We start from the raw sequence: 21431 nt of genomic DNA, 5'->3' as shown, positions 1-21431 counted from the left end.
TGTCATTTTTACCGAAAAATGCACTGCGTAGAAACGGAAGCCGCCAAAATTAAAAAAATTGCATTTTTCTTCAATTTTGTTGCACAATGATTTTTTTTTCTCGTTTTGCCGTGAATTTTTTGGTAAAATTACTAAAGTCACTGCAAAATAGAATTGGTGGCACAAAAAATAAGCCATAATATGGAATTTTAGGTGCAAAATTGAAAAGGATATGATTTTTAAAAGGTAAGGAGGAGAAAAAAAACAAAGTTCAAAAATGGAAAAACCCTGCATCCTTAAAGGACAACTGCAGTGGAAAACAGTTATCCCCTATCCACAGGATAGGGGATAAGTGTTTGATGGTGGTGGGTCTAACCACTGGGACCCCCCACAATCTCCTAAACGGGTTACCAGCATTAGCGCTCAGTGTGAGTATTAATGCACATAGTGTCGACCTGAGAGGTTGATGGTTACATGGAGGAGGCGTGTCAGCCGTCGCATCATGCTGCAGCTGGCACGCCTGCTGCACAGAGAAGCCATGGCAGAACCGTGGCCCCATGCAGGAGATCGCGGGGATAAGTGTTTTCAGCTGCAGATGTCCTTTGAGGGGTTAACTATAATACTGCCACACACTGTACTCCTGAGTATAATACTGCCACATGCTGGGCCCTCATATATTATATTGCCACTGTACTCTGAACAGGATTATACCTCTGTATCCCTTAAAACAATTAACAAGGTTTTTGTGCCCCCTCAATGAATAATGCAGACTATGCCTGCCCCCCTATGAACTGTGCCATTATGTCTGCCCCCATATAAACTGTGCCACTATGTATTCCCCCCATATAAACTGTGCCTCTATGTCTGCCCCACCATCCATATGAACTGTTCCACTGTCGGCCCCCAAATGAACCATGCCTCTATGTCATCCACCCCCGAAATGAACTGTGCCACTATGTCTGCCCCCATATAAACTGTGCCATTACGTCTGCCCCCATATAGACTGTGCATCTATGTTTGCCCCCATATGAACTGTGCCTCTATGTTTGCCCCCCCCATATGAACTGTGTCTCTATGTATGTCCCATATGAACTGTGCCGCTAAGCCTGCCCCACTTTCTATGTGAACTGTGCTACTATATCTGCCCCCCATATGAATTGTGCCACTATGAGCTTTCCCCATATTAAATGTGCATTTAAACCAGTGGCTCTCCAGCTGTGGTAAAACTACAACTCGAATCATGCAAAGACAGAAAAAGATGATGGGAGCTGTAGTTTTGGAACAACTATAGAGATAAAGGCTGGAAAGCACCTGTAAAATACTCCATTGTCCCAGTGCTGCTTCTCTGTCCCAGGTCCCGCGCTAATTGCACAGCCTGCATCATAGGAGAAGTGCCAGATCATAAGAGAAAAGCGTCGGCTGGGATGGGAGCAGAGTGCCGGTGTCTAAAAGACATCAATACAAATGAATGCCGAGACAGCAGATGCCTTCTCTGGACAGTTCACTGAACTGATCGGAGGTCTGGGTGATTAGCGGCCACGGTCCGGATCTGGATTGCGGTCGGCCAGTTGAGTACTGCTGTTCTAGCACATCCCACACATGCTTGATCCAGATGAGATCTAGAGTATTTGGAGGCCAAATCAATGCCTGATTGTTCTGATCCTCAAATTTTACAGTATGGCAGGGTGGATTATTCTGCTACAAGAGATTACAACTAGATATGAGTGAATTTATTTATTTATAATTCACAATTCTTATGCAGGGGCCCAGTGAATAATTGCCATGGGGAAAGGGATATCTGCTGCCCCAAGGTTGTAGTTATCCCACATTCAGTCTTTAGTCACACATCTGGATCCTGCAATCTTCATGCACTGTTTTCTTTCGGAGGTACTTTGATAATGGGGGTAGATGAAGCCAAAGATCTTGGTGTCTGCTGCTGTCAGACAACATAGTGCTGCATGACTGCTGTGTTTACTAAGCAACAAATCGTGTATGCCTCACTGCTCATTATGTAGTTTCTCTGACATCCTAACATACAATAGGGTACCATAAAAGCTATGTAGTAAAGCAGAGTTCAGCCATTTTGAGTAAGGATTGATGTTCTGTGCATCTTTGCTTACTGTTCTTTACATCACCACTTATGGTCCTTGCACTCAATAAGCCAGGTGCTCTGCACAAAGTCCAGCAAGAATTTACTAGGCAGCAAGGCATACAAGTTATCACTTCTGCTGAATGCATACTGTGGTTATAACAAGTCTACACACCCTTTTAAAATGCAAGGCTCTTATGATGTTTAAGAATGAAACAAAGATAAATCATATCAGAACTTTTTCCACCTTTAAAAGGGTACTCCGCTGGAAAACATTTTTTTTTTCATATCAACTGGCCCCAGAAAATTTGAAAATTACTTCTATTAAAAAATCTTAACCCTTCCAGTACTTATCAGCTGCTGTATACTACAGAGGAAGTGGAGTTGTTCTTTTCTGTCTGACCACAGTGCACTCCGCTAACACCTCTGTCTGTGTCAGAGTAAAAGAAAATCCCCATAGCAAACCACTCCTGCTTCCAACAGTTCCTGACATGGACAGAGGTGGCAGCAGAGAGCACTGTGGTCAGATAGAAAAGAACTATACAACTTCCTCTGGAGGATACAGTAGCTGATAAGTACTGGAAGGATAAATTTTTATGTATAGAAATCATTTACGAAGTACCCCTTTAATTTGACCAACAATGTGAATAATTTAAGTGCAAAATAACATTTTTGAGGGGGAAAGGGGAAAAAAATGAACACACCTGGTTGCATAAGTGTGCACACCCTTGAACTAATATTTGTTGAAACATATTCTAATTTTATTATTGTAATCAGTCTTTTTAGGAGTCTATTAGAATGGCTAATCTTGAAGTGGCAATATTTGCTCACTCTTCCTTGTAAAAGTGCTCCAAATCTGTTACTAAGACATATCCTGTGCACAACCCTCTTTATTAAATTAGATTAAAGGGGTTATCCACCATAAGGTGATTTTAGTACTTACCTGCCAGACAGTAATGGACATGCTTAGGAAGGATCTGTGCTTGTCTTTAGGTTAAATGGCTATGTTGAGAGATTACCATAAAGCTGTGGCTTTCTTTTTCTGAAACTCAGTATTTCCTATTCAAGTTTTCTTTTTGACTACAAATCCCAGAATTCTACTTTCCTAGTAAAAGTGAAAATCTTGAGGTTCTAGTTTGTGCTGAACTAAATGTTTACAAAAATTCTGACTAAAACTGGTTTTCCAGGTTAACAATTAGCTTTTTATTTTTATTTTGAAAGAACACCCAATTCAGTGTATAACCTTTAGTATGGCCAGAAAAGCCTAACAAATTAAAACACATCTAGTCAATGCAATGATGAAAGGTACAGAACTCAAAGTTATCAAGTAGTAAAGTCCGTATCTATTCAATCCATAGCTTCTTTTGCATAACTGGAAAAGTGTGCTTTTTCCTTAAAGCGCAACTGTCATGACATTTTGGTGCAATAACCTGCACACAGCCTTTGTACTGTGTTCAGGTGATGGGTATAACAATGCTTTTACCTGAAATTTGGCGGCTTTCATGACTGCAAAAAAGGCTTTTATTCAAAGCCACAAACGGTCGGATAGGCGAGGCGCAAGGTACGCGATGCCCTGCCGCCGCCACGCCCACCCCCACGCCTACCCCGTATGTCCGCGCTGGGATCTCTGTGTGATTGACACACAGGTCCCAGTGCATGCGCCCTTCAGCTAATCTAACCTGCGCGCTGCTGTGTGTCATCCAGCAAGCGCTCGCTGCCGCCGTGTTCCTCCTTAGTGTGCCTGCGCAGTGCTAGGTGCAGAGAGCGCGCTTCCTCTCTGCACCTAGTATCGAGAACTAACCTGATTGCGTGCTGCTCTGCGCAGGCGCACAGAAGAGGAAGACGGCATTGGGAGCGAGCGCTTGCTGGATGACACACAGCAGGGCGCAGGTTAGATTAGTTGAAAAGTGCCTGCGCTGGGACCTGTGTGTCAATCGCACAGAGGTCCCAGCACGGACATACGGGGTAGGCGTATGGGTAGGCGTGGCGGCTGTGGGGCATCGCGTACCTCACGCCACTTGAATAAAAGCCTTTTTTCAGTCATGAAAGCCACCAAATTTCAGGTAAAAACATTGTTATACCCACCACCTGCACACAGTACAAAGGCTGTGTGCAGGTTATTACACCAAAATGTCATGACAGTTGCACTTTAAAGACCATTTTTAGTTTAGCAGGAAACACAAGTGATTACTAAATGTTATTCACAAACTGTATGCTTTTCTCTTTTAGAGTTAAGGCAGAAAGTTAGGAAACAGTCCAAGAATATGAATGTTTCATGTCTTATCCTGGTTGTCCATGCTCCTTCTTAACCCTGAGTACCTGTTCTGTGACTGGAATTAAATGTTACAATTAAAGATGGTCTGATGCTCTAAAAAGAAAAAAAAATTATTGAAAGCATACATTCCAACCAGGAGCAATGCATGGTGTGAAACGATACCATTTGTGTGTGTCAAGGTCTAAATAAATTAAATCCAGCATTATATACATAGGCAAAGACACAAACTTAGGCTATGTTTACATCAGAATTTGGAGCTCCATTAGGGAGCTCCATTCACTGATTCCGTTTAAAATGACAGACTTTTTTTCACAAGGGGTAATAGGACAAAAACCTCCCAAAATTTGTAACATATTTTTTTCTAAGTATGGATGCAAAGTGCTCTGCGGGCGAACTACAATGCTCAGAAGAGAAGGAGCGCCATTGGGCTTTTGGAGAGACAATTAGGCTGGAATTAAAGGCTATGGTGCCAGAACAGTGGACCTCCCCCCACCCACATGTGACCTCATTTTGGAAACTGCACCCCTTTACGGAATGTAATAAGGGGTACAGTGAGCATGTATTTGTATTTGTAAACGCACATGGCCCCTGACTTCCATTCCAACCAAATTCTCTCTCCAAAAGCTGAATGGTGCTCCTTCTCTACTGAGCATTGTAGTTTGCCTGCAGAGCACTTTACATCCACATAAGTGGTATTTCCATACTCAGAAGAAATGGGGTTACAAATTTTGCGGGCTTTTTCTCCTATTACCCCCTGTGAAAGTGAAAAATTTGGGGTAACATGAGCATTTTATTTATTTATGTCCCAATTTAACAAAAGTTCATCAATCACCTGTGGGGTGTTAAGGCTCCCTATACCCCTTGTTACGTTCGTGAGATGTAGGCGCTACGTCTCAAGTGCCCTAATCAGCCATCTTTCCAACAAGTGCTTTAGTAAATGAAGCAGTGAAATGACGTCGTTCATACTATAATCCTGACTATTAATGTGGCTTCTTCAAAGGGCCAGATCAAACGGCAGGTGTCACGCATGAGCTGCCACTGGTTGACATTGAAGTTACACAGAGAAGTCCCCCTATCAGCTTGGAACTTCAAGAAAAAGGTGATGGCTTTTCTCTGTTTGTGCAGTCAGTCCAACATATGGAGGGTGAAAATGTCACAAATCAGACTATGTTGGGGGATGGCATTCGGACGCTGCAGCTCAAGGAGGGTGTGCTTTGCGGTGTACTAGTGGCTGAAGTACATGCAAAGTTTTCTTCCCATTTTTAGGATGTCTTACAGATAGGGGGAACACTTCAGGAATCACTTGACAACCAGATTGAACACGTGTTTCATGCAGGATCAGGCTTCCTTGACGCACAACAGACAAGATGTTTTTCACGTTGTCGGTCACCATGGTTCCCATTTCAAATTTTCGTGGAGTAAGCCATGATTTGATTTCTTGATGAATGACTTTTAGCAGTTCCTCCTCTGTGTGACTCCGTTCGCCAAGGCAAACCATGTGAAGAACAGCGTGACACCGTCATGCCCAGCACACATGGTATGCTGGAGGGGCACTGAGACTTGTCCGTGCAGTGGAGGCTGAGGACATGTTCGATGATGAGGAGGCGGAGTCGCACACTGTTGCAGGACCAATGGCCTGAGAGCATCGAGGCAGAAGAAGGATCAGTATAGTAGCTGAGGCAGGTAGGCAAAAGAAAACAGTCTCTTTTGTCAAAGTGTTGGTGTGCACAAGTAAGTATTGAGGATATGCATTACGTAAATCATAACTTTTAATATTATTCTTAGGATAAAATATATGGAAAGGTGTGCAAAAAACACTTTGTGCCACCTACACCACCAAGTATTGATGTGATGCAAAGACCTCTAAAAGGTGGAATGGAACAACGTATGGTCTATTGTAACAGATGGGGGTTAAAAGTTCCCCTGTAAGGCCCTATTCTCACACTATTAATTCCTTTCTTGTTTCTTGTCCTAAAAAGGGTGGCCCCTCACCTAAAAACACTGCCCTTTCCTAGGGTTTTTAATTGAAAACAGAGAGAGGTTCCTGGAATGAAACAATGTATTGTCCATTTGTAGCAGGTGGGGGTAAAAACTTCCCCTGTAAGGCCCTACTCTTGCCCAATTAATTCCCTTCTTGGCAAGTGTTACTCGCCCTAAAAAGGGTGGCCCCACACAGGAACCTCTCCCTATTTCAAACTAAAAACCCTGGGAAATGGCAGTGCTGTGTGTGGGGCAGCCCTTTTTATGGCGAGTAACACTTGCCAAGAAGGGAATAATTAATGCAAGAGTAGGGCCTTCCAGGAGAATTTTTTACCCCCACCTGTTACAGTGGACCATAAGTTGTTCCCTTCCACCTTTTAGAGGTCTTGCAATGCATCAATACTTGGTGGTGTAGGTGGCACATGGTGTTTTTTGCACACCTTTCCTTTTGTTAGATTTAAAAAAAAAATTAGGTCCATATATTTTTTCCTAAGAAAAGTCATGTTTTAGCTAATGCATATCCTCAATACTTACTGGTCTAATGCGGAGGGATTTCTGTAACAGGGGACCAGCACCTTATTTATGTTTTGCAGTATCCATGGCAGCACAATGAGAGAGCCTAGAGGTGGTAACATCAGCATGAGGAGACCATACGGCGGCACAATGAGAGAGCCTGGAGGTGGCAGCATCAGCATGAGAAGACCATATGGCAGCACAATGACAGAGTCTGGAGGTGGCAGTAGCAGCATGAGGAGACCATATGGCAGCACAATAACAGAGCCTGGAGCTGGAAGCATCAGCATGAGGAGACCATATGGCAGCACAATGACAGAGCCTGGAGGTGGCTACATCAGCATGAGGAGACCATATGGCAGCACAATGACAGAGTCTGGAGGTGGCAGCAGCAGCATGAGGGCCATGCCAACTGAGGGTTGAGTCTAAGGAACCCACCAACTGTTGACTGGGGGTGTTGGATATCACTTGGGATGAAGTGGATGACCGAGTGAACCAATCAATCACAGATGCTGGGTTGCTGTTCGAGACACAACTGCTAGCTGACACCGGGAGCTCAAACCTCTCGCTGTGACTCCTGCTGCCACATGCCCCTTCTCTGCAGCGACCTCTGCCTGTGCCTGATGAATTTAGGCCTCTGCCACTTCTCTGCCTGGCATACTTATACACCAGCTGAGTGCGTATATGTTACACTTATGAGAGGTGGACAATACGCTCCACTACAAACTGTATAAAGCTACAAAAACAAGGGTGTAGCTTTGGCTACCCTTTTACAGTAACTAGGCGCAAATTAGTTTTTCAGGAAAAAAAACATACACCACCTATGTACGCACAGGTTACACTTATGAGAGGTGGACAATACGCTCCGCTTAAAACTGTATTAGGCTACAGAAACAAGGGTGTAGCTTTGGCTGACCTTTCACAGCAACTAGGCCCAATTAGTTTTACAGGGAAAAAAAAAGTACACCACCTATGTACGCACAGGTTACACTTAAGAGAGGTGGACAATACGTGCCCCGCTTAAAACTGTATTAGGCTACAAAAACAAGGGTGTAGCTTTGGCTGGCCTTTCACAGTAACTAGGCCACAATGAGTTTTACTGGAAAAAAAATGTACACCATCTTATGATCTGCGCTTCAGCCAGACACTCTGGCTGTGAGCGCTTTCCTTCTCACTCCTTCTCCTCTGCCAACAGGGTCAGGATTTGAATTGTGGGACACGCCCGCAAGCGAATCCCAGCCCGTCACTTACCTCCGCTCTCCACTATCCCTTCTGTGCTCTCTCAGCGCCGGAGCTCTAAGATTTAAAGGGCCAGTACGCTCTTAATTATTGTTTCCCCCTGCACCTCACTTATAAGTTTCTGCACCTCCCTTCACTCCCTGCCAGATCTTTGTTGCCTTGTGCCTTAGCGAAAGTGTATTCTGTGTTGCTCTGCCGATTCTTGAACCTCAGCTTCGTTCCTGACCTCGCTCCACTGCCGCCTGCCTTGACCTCCTGCTACTCAGACCACATCTTGCCGAATCCCTCATGTGCATCACATCCCCTCAGCCGTCTGTGTGTTAAACTAATGCCAGGGGTAGCGACCTGGGTGCCACCTGACGCAGCAAGATTATCCCGCTTTGCAGGGGGCTCTGGTGAAAACCAGCGGCACCTTAGACTCCGCTCCCTGGCACGGCCCGTGTCATCTGCCACACAGGTCCAGCGGATCCACTACCTCTGTGAGTGTCCTGCCTACTGCCGTGAGTCTTTACAGTAAGATCCGACCATGGATCCCGCTGAGGTACCACTGCCTGAAGTTTTGGATCTCTCCTCCGTTGTGGTTCTACAGTCGCAGCAGTTAGTCCATCAGGCACCACAACTGAGTCAATTGTCTGCCATGATGCAAGAGCTTGTAGCTGTGTAGCAACAACCACAACAGCAGCCGCAACCTGTTTCAGTCTCTCCACCCATTCCTGCAGCTCCTTTTGAATCCAAGCTTTGTTTACCCTAACACATGAAGTATGAAGGTGATTCAAAATTGTGTAGAGGCTTTGTGTTCCATGCACCTGGAGGTCATGGCGGATCAGTTCCCAACAGAACGAACTAAAGTGGCATTTGTGGTCAGTCTTTTGTCCGCAAAATCTCTGGTCTGGGCTACTCCTCTCTGGGATCGTAATAATCCGGTTCCCTCTAACCTGCCGGACTTCCTTGCAGAATTCCTCAGTGTATTTGAAGGACCCGCCCGAGCCTCCTCTGCCGAGATGGGACTATGCGGTGCAATTCTGCACTCTTGCCTCAGACCTGGCTTGGAACTACGAGGCCTTGTGTGCTACATTTAAAAAAGGACTGTCCAGTAGAATTAAGGATGCTCTCGCTGCACGGGATCCTCCGTCTACCCTGTGTGAACTAATCCATTTAGCCTCTCGTATTGATGTGCGTTTTGTCGAGAGGCAGGAAGAACTTCGTATGGAGAGAGAACTTGCCCGAACACGGCGATTTCCTCGCTTGGCTCCCGTGTTCCAACATCCACCTCTACGCACCTCTTCTTTGCCTCTTGCCGAAGACGCTATGCAAGTGGACCATTCTCGCTTAACGCTGCTGGAAAGATCCTGTCGACGCAATGAGAATTTGTGCTCATATTGTGCCAGTCCGGAACACTTTCTCAAAGACTGTTCTTTATGTCCACAGCATCCGGGAAACGCTTGCGCCTAGCACACGTGGGAGAGGTGTCCCTAGGTGTGAATACTACTTCTCCTCGTTTGACCATTCCTGTTCAAGTCTATACTACTGCCAAGACTTCCTTCTTTGCTTCTGCATTTTTGGACTCTGGTTCCGCTGGCGACTTCATTGATTCCTCCTTGGTCCATAAACATCATCTTCCTGTGACTCGACTTGCTAAGCCCTTTTATATTTCTTCTTTAAATAGACAAAATCTGAACTGTAAGGTGCTATTCTGCACAGAACCTCTCGTCATGCAAGTAGGAGTTTTGCACAAGGAAAAAATGTAGTTCTATGTGCTTCCACATTGCACTTCAGAGTTTCCTTTCGGTCTTCCATGGCTTCAACGTCATTCTTCACAACTTGACTGGTGAAATCTTGAAGTCTTGTGTCAATCCAGTCTAAAGCTGTCTCTTCTTCTCCTTCTATGCCTTGTCTGTCTCTTCCATATCAATATTATTCAGATGTCTTCTACGAAAAGCAGGCCGAGTCCCTTCCACCACATCGTCCCTACGATTTCCCCATTGACTTATAGCCTGGAACCATGCCTCCTCTAGGAATAATCTATCCATTATCTGTTCCTAAGACACAAGCTATGGCTAAATATATCCAAGAGAACCTCGATAAGGGATTTATCTGAAAATCCTCATCTCCTGCCGGAGCAGGTTTCTTCTTTGTTGGGAAGAAGGATGGTTCTTAACAAGATCACGATCAAGAATTGCTATCCTCTTCCTCTGATCTCTGAACTTTTTGATCGTCTACAGGCTGCCAAGGTCTTCTCAAAGTTGGATTTGCGGGGAGCATATAATCTTATTGGTTTCCGCGAGGGAGACGAATGGAAGATGGCCTTCAATACCCGTGATGGACATTTTGAGTATCCCGTGATGCCATTCGGTCTCTGTAATGCCCCAGCTGTCTCTCAAGAATTTGTCAATGATATCTTCCGAGATCTTCTCTACACCTGTGTTGTCATATATCTTGGTGACATCTTGATCTTCTGATCCAACTTAGAGGAGCATCGTTCACATGTCTGTCTGGTTCTTCAGCGTCTTCGAGAGAATCATCTTTACGCCAAACTGGAGAAATGCCTATTCGAGAGATCTAGTCTTTTATTTCCCGGTTACTTTGTATCTCATCAAGGCCTACAGATGGATCCTGACAAACTGTCTGTGGCATTGGATTGGTCTCACCCAACTGGACTACAAGCTATACAACGCTTCCTAGGTTTTGCCAACTATTATCGTCAGTTCATCCCACATTTCTCTTCCTTGGTTACTCGGATTGTGGCCTTTTTAACTAAGAAGAACTCTAACCCCAAGATTTGTCCAACTGAGGGCAAAGAGGCCTTCACTTGCTTAAAGACAGCATTTGCCTCTGCTCCCGTGCTTTCAGGACCTGATCCCGAGAAACCCTTTGCTTTGGAGGTAGATGCTTCATCCGTAGGAGCCAGTGCCGTTCTAACCCAGAAAAATTCTAAGGGCAAGATTGTAATCTGTGGTTTCTTTTCTAAGTCGTTCTAGCCTGTTGAGAAGAACTACTCTATCAGAGATCGACAACTCCTTGCAATTAAGCTTGCCTTGGAAGAGAAGCGACATTTGTTAGATGGTTCTTCTCATCCGGTCAGCATCTGTTCTGACCATAAGAATCTCCTATATCTCCAATTCTGCTAAGCGATTGAACCCTCGCCAGGCTAGATTGTCTCTTTTCTTTTACAGATTTAATTTCTTCATTCATTTCCGCCCCACTAGCAAAAACGTCAGAGCCGATGCTCTTTCCAGGTCCTCCGATGTTGAAGGATTGGACTCCACACCAAGGCATATTATTCCTCCAGAGCAATTGATTTCTGCAGCTCCTGATGATCTTCAGCAAATTCCCCCTGGGAAATCTTTTGTGCCAGTTAAACTGAGACATAAAGTTTTGAATTGGGGACATTCTTCTTTGCTGGCTGGTCACTCTGGACTATGGAAGACTACTCAACTTATCTCCTGGCATTACTGGTGAATGCAATGTCAACAATTTTGTCCGTTCCTGTAAAAGCTGTGCCCGTGACAAGACTCCCCGGCAGAAACCTGCAGGTCTCTTACAGCCTTTGCCCATTCCAGAGACTCCCTGGTCTCACATTGCATTGGACTTCATTACCGATCTGCCACCTTCCCGTAATAATACGGTCATCTGGGTGGTGGTGGATCGATTCTCCAAGATGGCTCATTTCATTCCGTTACCTGGTCTTCCATCTGCTCCACCGCTGGCGAAACATTTCCTTCAAAATATTTTTTGCCTACATGGCCTTCCGAATCACATCATCTCAGATCGTGGAGTGCAATTTGTTTTCAAGTTTTGACATGCTCTCTGTTCCCAACTTGACATCGATTTGGACTTCTCCTCTGCCTACCACCCTTAGACCAATTAGTCAAATCCTGGAAGGTTATCTCCGTCATTTTGTTTCTGCTCGACAGGGCGATTGGGCCGACCTTCTATCTAGGGCAGAATTTTCCTATAAGCATAAGTAGAGATTAGCGAACTTTTTAAAAATTCGAATCGGCCGATTCGCCGAATTTTTTTACATTTTTTTTGCGGCGAATCTATATTAAAAACAATAGGGGTGTAGAACACTTTGCTGTGTTCTAACATGCACATGGAGTGTGCTGGGGTAGTGAAATAATACTGTTATTCAGAATAACATGCAGATTACCGGCATCGCTTTTAGAATCACTGCCGCAGAGTGGCACAATGACAGAGCCTGGAGGTAACATCAGTATGAGGAGACCATATAGTGACTGAATGACACAGCGTGGAGGTGTTGGCAGCATGAGGAGACCATATAGTGGCTGAATGACACAGCGTGGAGGTGTTGGCAGCATGAGGAGACCATATAGTGGCTGAAAGACACAGCTGGAGGTGTTGGCAGCATGAGGAGACCATATAGTGGCTGAATGACACAGCTTGGATGAAGCTGAATGACACAGCGTGGAGGTGTTGGCAGCAGGAGGAGACCATAGAGTGGCTGAATGAAAAAGTGTGGGGGCGCTGGTAGCTTGAGGAGACCATATATTGGCTGAATGACACAGTGTGGAGGTGTTGGCAGCATGAGGAGACCATATAGTGGCTGCATAACACACCGTGGAGGTGTTCGCAGCATAAGGAGACCATATAGTAGCTGAATGACACAGTGTTGAGGTGTTGGCAGCATGAGGAGACCATATAGTGGCTGAATGACACAGCGTGGAGGTGGCGGCAGCATGAGGAGACCATATAGTGGCTGGATGACACAGCTTGGATGAGGCTTAAGCATGAGGAGACCATATAGTGGCTGAATGACACAGCGCGGAGGTGTTGGCAGCATGAGGAGACCATATAGTTGCTGAATTACACAGCGTAGAGGTGTTGGCAGCATGAGGAGACCATATAGTGGCTGAATAACAGTGCGAGGGGTTTGCAGCATGAGGAGACGATATAGTGGCTGAATGACACAGCTTGTATGAGGATGAAGCATGAGGAGACGATATAGTGGCTGAATGACACAGCGTGGAGGTGTTTGCAGCATGAGGAGACCATATAGTGGCTGAATGACACAGCATGGAGATGTTGGCAGCATGAGGAGACCATATAGTGGCTGAATGAAACAGCTTGGATGAGGCTGAAGCAGGAGGAGACCATATAGTGGGTGAATGACACAGTGTGGAGGTGTTGGCAGCTTGAGGAGACCATATATTGGCTGAATGACACAGCGTGGAGGTGTTGGCAGCATGAGGAGAACATATAGTGGCTGAATGACACAGCGTGGAGGTGTTCGCAGCATGAGGAGACCATATAGTGGCTTAATGACACAGCGTGGAGGTGTTGGCAGCATGAGGAGGAGACCATATAGTGGCTGAATGACAAAACGTGGAGATGTTGGCAGCATGAGGAGACCATATAGTGGCTGAATGACAAAGCGTGGAGGTGTTGGCAGCATGAGGAGACCATATAGTGTCTAAATGACACAGCTTGGATGAGGCTGAAACATGAGGAGACCATAAAGTAGCTGAAAGAAAAAGTGTGGAGGTGTTGGCAGCTTGAGGAGACCATATATTGGCTGAATGACACAGCGTGGAGGTGTTGGCAGCATGAGGAGACCATTTAGTGGCTGGATGACACAGCTTGGATGAGGCTTAAGCATGAGGAGACCATATAGTGGCTGATAACACAACGCGGAGGTGTTGACAGTATGAGGAGGCCATATAGTTGCTGAATTACACAGCGTGGAGGTGTTGGAAACGTGGGGAGACCAAATAGTGGCTGAATGACACAGTGCGGAGGTGTTGGCAGCGTGAGGAGACCCTATAGTGGCTGAATGACACTGCGTGGAGATGTTGGCAGCATGGGGAGACCATGTAGTGGCTGAATGACACAGCGTGGAGGTGTTGGCAGCATGAGGAGACCATATAGTGGCTGAATGACACAGCGTGGAGGTGTTTGCAGCATGATGAGGCCATACAGTGTCCGAATGGCACAGCCAAGAGTTGGCAGCAGTGAGTAGACACTAGGCCTTCACAGTCCCTAAGATTATAAAATGAATTCTGAATTTTAACCCCTTAAGGACCAGGCCATTTTACACCTTAAGGACCGGAGCGTTTTTTGCAATTCTGACCACTATCAGTTTAAACATTAATAACTCTGGAATGCTTTTAGTTATCATTCTGATTCTGAGATTGTTTTTTCGTGACATATTCTACTTTAACTTAGTGGTAAAATTTTATGGTAACTTGCATCCTTTCTTGGTGAAAAATCCCCAAATTTGATGAAAAAAATGAAAATGTTGCATTTTTCTAACTTTGAAGCTCTCTGCTTGTAAGGAAAATGGATATTCCAAATAAATTTTTTTTGGGTTCACATATACAATATGTCTACTTTATGTTTGCATCATAAAATTTATGAGTTTTTACTTTTGGAAGACACCAGAGGGCTTCAAAGTTCAGCAGCAATTTTCCGATTTTTCACAAAATTTTCAAACTCGCTATTTTTCAGGGACCAGTTCAGGTTTGAAGTGGATTTGAAGGGTCTTCATATTAGAAATACCCCATAAAAGACCCCATTATAAAAACTACACCCCCCAAAGTATTCAAAATGACATTCAATAAGTGTTTTAACTCTTTAGGTGTTTCACAGGAATAGCAGCAAAGTGAAGGAGAAAATTCAAAATCTTCATTTTTTACACTCGCATGTTCTTGTAGACCCAATTTTTGAATTTTTGCAAGGGGTAAAAAGGAGAAAATTTTTACTTGTATTTGAAACCCAATTTCTCTAGAGTAAGGAAATACCTCATATGTCTATGTTAATTGTTCGGCGGGCGCAGTAGAGGGCTCAGAAGGGAAGGAGCGACAAATGGTTTTTGGGGGGCATGCCGCATTTAGGAAGCCCCTATGGTGCCAGGACAGCAAAAAAAAAACACATGGCATACCATTTTGAAAACTAGACCCCTCAGGGAACGTAACAAGGGGTAAAGTGAACCTTAATACCCTACAGGTGATTCACGACTTTTGCATATGTAAAAAAATATATATATATTTTTTACCTAAAATGCTTGGTTTCCCAAAAATTTTACATTTTTAAAAAGGGTAATAGCAGAAAATACCCCCCAAAATTTGAAGCCCAATTTCTCCCGATACAGAAAACACCTCGCATGGGGGTGAAAAGTGCTCTGCTGGCGCACTACAGGTCTCAGAAGAGAAGGAGTCACATTTTGCTTTTTTGAAGGAAATTTTGCTCTGGGGGCATGCCGCATTTAGGAAGCCCCTATGGTGCCAGAACAGCAAAAAAAAAAAACACATGGCATACCATTTTGGAAACTAGACCCCTCGGGGAATGTAACAAGTGGTAATGTGAACCTTAATGCCCTACAGGTGTTTCACGACTTTTGCATATGTAAAAAAAAAAAAAAAAATTACCTAAAATGCTTGGTTTCCCAAAATGTTTACATTTTTAAAAAGGGTAATAGCAGAAAATACCCCCCAAAATTTGAAGCCCAGTTTCTCCCGATTCAGAAAACACCCCATATGGGGATGAAAAGTGCTCTGCTGGCGCACTACAGGTCTCAGAAGAGAAGGAGTCACATTTGGCTTTTTGAAAGCGAATTTTGCTCTGGGGGCATGCCGCATTTAGGAAGCCCCTATGGTGCCAGGACAGCAAAAAAAAACCACATGGCATACCATTTTGGAAACTAGACCCCTCGGGGAACGTAACAAGGGGTAGTTTGAACCTTAATATCCTACAGGTGTTTCACAACTTTTGCATATGTAAAAAAATATATATTTTTTTTACCTAAAATGCTTGTTTTCCCAAAAATTTTACATTTTTAAAAAGGGTAATAGCAGAAAATACCCCCCAAAATTTGTTAGGCAATTTCTCCCGAGTACGGCGATACCCCATATGTGACCCTAAACTGTTGCCTTGAAATACGACAGGGCTCCAAAGTGAGAGCGCCATACGCATTTGAGGCCTAAATTAGGGATTGCATAGGGGTGGACATAGGGGAATTCTACGCCAGTGATTTCCAAACAGGGTGCCTCCAGCTGTTGTAAAACTCCCAGCATGCCTAGACAGTCAACGGCTATCTGGCAATACTGGGAGTAGTTGTTTTGCAACAGCTGGAGGCTCCGTTTTGGAAACAGTGGCGTACCAGACGTTTTTCATTTTTATTGGGGAGGGGAGGGGGGCTGTGTAGGGGTATGTGTATATGTAGTGTTTTTTACTTTTTATTTTATTTTGTGTTAGTGTAGTGTAGTGTTTTTAGGGTACAGTCGCACGGGCGGGGGGTTCACAGTAGTTTCTCGCTGGCAGTTTGAGCTGCGGCAGAAATTTTGCCGCACCTCAAACTTGCAGCCCGATACTTACTGTAATCCTCCGCCCATGTGAGTGTACCCTGTACATTCACATTGGTGGGGGGACATCCAGCTGTTGCAAAACTACAACTCCCAGCATGTACGGTCTATCAGTGCATGCTGGGAGTTGTAGTTTTGCAACAGCTGGAGGCACACTGGTTGTGAAACACCGAGTTTGGTAACAAACTCAGTGTTTTGCAACCAGTGTGCCTTCAGCTGTTGCAAAAGCTACAACCCCCAGCATGTACGGACAGCGGAAGGGCATGCTGGGTCTTGTAGTTATGCAACAGCTGGAGGCATACTACTTTGGCTGGGGATGCTGGGGATTGTAGTTATGCAACAGCTGGAGACACACTGGTTTGCTACTTAACTCAGTGTGCCTTCAGCTGTTGCAAAACTACAACTCTCAGCAGTCACCGACAGCCAACGGGCATGCTGGGAGTTGTAGTTATGCAACCACCAGATGCACCACTACAACTCCCAGCATGCACTTTAGCTGATTGTGCAAGCTGGGAGTTGTAGTTACACAACAGCTGAAGGTGTACTTTTCCATAGAAAGAATGTGCCTCCAGCTGTTGCAAAACTACAAGTCCCAGCATGCCCATAAGGGCATGCTGGGAGTTGTGGTGGTGTGCCTCCTGCTGTTGCATAACTACAGCTCCCAGCATGCCCTTTTTGCATGCTGGGAGCTGTTGCTAAGCAACAGCAGGAGGCTGTCACTCACCTCCAACGATCCTCGTCGCACAGGTCAGTCCCTCGTCGTCTCCGCCGCTGCCGCTGCTCCTGGGGCCCCGATCCCAACAGGGGCGCCGGGGATAGGGGTCCCCAGCACCCGGGGTGCACGTCCCGCACCCGCTCACGTCCTCCGGAAGAGGGGCGGAGCGGGTTGCGGGAGTGACACCCGCAGCATGCGCCCTGATTGGTCGGCCGGTAATCCGACCGACGAATCAGGGCGATCGTGAAGTGGCACCAGTGCCACCTCACCCCTGCTGGCTCTGGCTGTTCGGGGCCATCTCTGACGGCCCCGATCAGCCAATAATTCCGTGTCACCGGGTCACTGGAGACCCGATTGACCCAGAATCCGCCGCAGATCGCTGGACTGAATTGTCCAGCGATCTGCGGCCATCGTCGACATGGGGGGTCATCATGACCCCCCTGGGCGATATGCCCCGATGCCTGCTGAACGATTTCAGCAGGCATCGGGGACCGGCTCCGCTCCAGATGGTTGCTGGGGGGGGCGGTAAAACACATGACGTTCTCATACATCATGTGTTCTTAAGGACTCGGAAATGGAGACGTATGAGAACGTCATGTGTCCTTAAGGGGTTAAACCAAAGATTTTGGGAAGCTAGTGCTATCATAACAACATTTTTATTCCCAGACCCAGGCCAAGCAGCATCAGTAAACCATATATTGCCTGAATGACGTAGCCTGGAGTTGGCAAAAGCATGAGGAGACATGTGAAATATAAGAATTGTAAAAATAAAACTAAGATTTTGAAATTGAAATAGAGGATTTTGAAATGGAACTTTTAACTCCCATGTTTTAGTGTCCCGGGCCCTGGTGTGTGGGTTCAAAGGACCTAATCTAACAAGGAGTCACATGTCACAGGGCATCACAATGACAGAGCCTGGAGGTGGCATCAGTAGGAGGAGACCATATAGTGTCTTAATGGCACAGCCCAGAGTTAGCTGAAGCATGAGGAGACCCCAGGGCTTCACGATCCCAAAGAAAAATAGACTAAGTTTAAAATTTAAACTGAAGATTTGGGGTAGCTAGTACTACCATAACAAAAGTTTTTATTCCCAGGCCCAGGTCCAGCAGCATCAGTAAACCATATATTGCCTGAATGGCAAAGCCTGTAGTTGCTAGCAGCATGAGTAGACACCGGGGCTTCACAATCCCTAAGAAAAAAGGACTAAGTTTGAATTTAAAACCAAAGATTTTGGGTAGCTAGTGCTACCATAACACAATTTTTATTCCCAGACCCAGTCCCAGCAGCATCAATAAACAATATATTGGCTGAATGGCACAGCCTGGAGTTGGCTGAAGCATGAGGAGACTATATAGTGTCTGAATGGAGTTGGCAGCAGCATGAGTAGACACTAGGCCTTCACAATCCCTATGATTACAAGATGAATTCTGAAATTTAAACCGAAGATTTTGGGTAGCTAGTGCTGCCATAATAAATTTTTTATTCCCAGACTTAGTCCCAGCAGCATCAATAAACATTATATTGGCTGAATGGCACAGCCTGGAGTTGGCTGAAGCATGAGGAGACCATATAGTGTCTGAATGACACAGCCTGGAGTTGGCGGCAGATGAGGAGACAATAGAGCCTCACAATCTCTACTAATAAAAGATGATTTTTTTTATTTCAATTGAAGATGTATGGCACCTAGTGCTACCATAAACATATATAGGTAATGTCCTAGGCTTAACTGCATCACTAAACCATGTAGTTGCTATATGACACATTCTGGAGCAGACAGCAGCATGAGTACACAAGAGGGATTCACAACCCCTTACATTAAAAGGTGAATGTTGAAATCTCTATTGAAGATGCATGTTAGCTAATGCTACCATCCAAAAATGTAAGGCCCAAGCCAAGCAGCATCACTAAACAATGTAGTTGCTCAATGACACAGACAGGAGCAGTCAGCAGCAGGAGTACACAAGAGTTTCATAACCCCTAAGATTGAAAGATAAATATTGAAATCTTAATGAAGCATGTATGTAAGCTAGTGCTAACATCCAAAAATGTAAGCCCAGCAGCATCAGTAAGCCAAGTAATTCCTGATACACACAGTCAGGAGCAGGCATCAGCAGTACACAAGAGGGTTTCATAACCCCTTACATTGAAAGAACAATGTTGAAATCTTAATTAAGCATGTATTTAGCTAGTGCTAAACATCCAAAAATGTAAGGCCCAAGCCCAGAAGCATCAATAAGCAAATTAGTCCCTGAAACACACAGTCAGGAGCAGGCATCAGCAGTACACCAGAGGGTTTAATAACCCCTAAGATTGAAAGATCAAAAATTTAAGGGCCAAGCCCAGAAGCATCAGTAGGCCAAGTGATTCCTGAAAGACACAGGAGCAGTCAGGAGCAGGCATCAGCAGTACCCAAGAGGGTTTCATAACCCCTTATATTGAAATATCAAGCTTGAAATCTCAATTAAGCATTTATTTTAGCTCGTGCTAACATAACATATTTGGAGTTAATATCCCAGTCCAAGCAGCATCAGAAAATGATATATCGGCTGAATGACACAGCTTGAAGGTGGGGAAAGTGTCTGAAAGGTACAGCCTGAAGGTGGCTGAAGCATGGGGAGACCATATAGTGGCTAAATGACACAGCGTGGAGGTGTTGGCAGCATGAGGAGACCATATAGTGGCTGAATGGCACATCCAGGAGTTGGCAACAGCATGAGTAGACACTAGGCCTTCATAATCCCTAAGATTAAAAGATGAATTCAGAAATTTAAACCGAAGATTTTGGGTAGCTAGTGCTACCATACCAAAATTTATATTCCCAGACCCAGGCCCAGCAGCAGTGTCAGTAAACCATATATTGCCTGAATGACACAGCCTGGAGTTGACCGAAGCATGAGGAGACCATTGAAATGTATAATTTTTTAATTAAAGATTTGAAATTTAAATTAAGAATTTTGAAATTGAACTTTTAACTCCCAAGTTTTAGTGTCCCGGGCATCGGCGTGTGGGTACAAAGGACCTAATCTAACAAGGAGTCACATGTCATATGGCAGCACAATGACAAAGCCTGGAGGTGGCATCAGTAGGTGGAGACCATATAGTGACTGAATGACACAGCCTGGAGTTGGCTAAAGCATGAGAAGAGACCATATAATGGCTGAATGGCACAGCCTTGAGTTGGCAGCAGATGAGGAGAAAATAGGGCCTCACAATCTGTAAGAATAAAAAATGAATTTTGAAATTTCCATTGAAGATGTATGGTACCTAGTGCTACCATAAACACATATAGGTAATGTCCTAGGCCCAGCAGCATCACTAAACCATATAGTTTCTTAATGACACAGACAGGAGCAGGCAGCAGCATGAGTACACAAGAGGGGTTCACAACCCCTAACATTAAAAGGTGAATGTTTAAATCTCTATTGAAGATGCATGTTAACTAGTGCTCCCATCCCAAAAGTTTACCCATTAAGGACCTGGGGTTTTTCAGTTTTTTCATTTTCATTATTTCCTCCTTACCTTTAAAAAAATGTAACTCTTTCAATTTTGCACCTAAAAATCCATATGATGGCTTATTTTTTGTGCCACCAATTCTACTTTGTAATAACATCAGTCATTGTACCCAAAAATCTACGACAAAACGGAAAAAAAAACCTTCTCTTTATTCTGTAGGTCCATACGATTTAAATAATACCCTACTTATATAGGTTTGATTTTGTCGTACTCCTGGAAAAAGTCATAACTACATGCAGGAAAATTTCTACATTTAAAATTGTCATTTTCTGACCCCTATAACTTTTTTATTTTTCTGCGTATGGGGCGGTATGAGGGCTCATTTTTTGCGCCGTGATCTGAAAATTTTAGTGGTACCATTTTTGTATTCATAGGACTTATTGATTTTTATTCATTTTTCATGATATGAAAAGTGACCAAAAATAAACTGTTTTTGAATTTTTTTGCGCATACGCCATTGACCGTGCGGTTTAATTAACAATATATTTTTATAATTCGGACATTTCCACACGCGGCGATACCACATATGTTTATTTTTATTTACACTGTTTTTTTTTTAATGGGGAAAGGGGGGTGATTCAAACTTTTATTAGGGAAGGGGTTAAATGATCTTTATTCATTTTTTTTTCATTTTTTTTTTGCAGTGTTATAGCTCCCATAGGAGGCTATAACACTACACACACTGGTCTTTTACATTGATCAATGGTTTCTCCTAGGAAATCATTGATCAATGAATCTTCCGCTTCACTGCTCATGCCTGGATCTCAGGCACTGAGCAGTCATTCGGCAATCAGACACCAGGAGGCAAGG

The sequence above is a fragment of the Hyla sarda genome, chromosome 2 (assembly GCF_029499605.1).
Source record: "Hyla sarda isolate aHylSar1 chromosome 2, aHylSar1.hap1, whole genome shotgun sequence".
In the NCBI taxonomy this organism is placed as follows: domain Eukaryota; kingdom Metazoa; phylum Chordata; class Amphibia; order Anura; family Hylidae; genus Hyla; species Hyla sarda.
The sequence above is the reverse complement of the archived record's forward strand: the minus strand, read 5'-3'. Positions refer to the sequence as shown.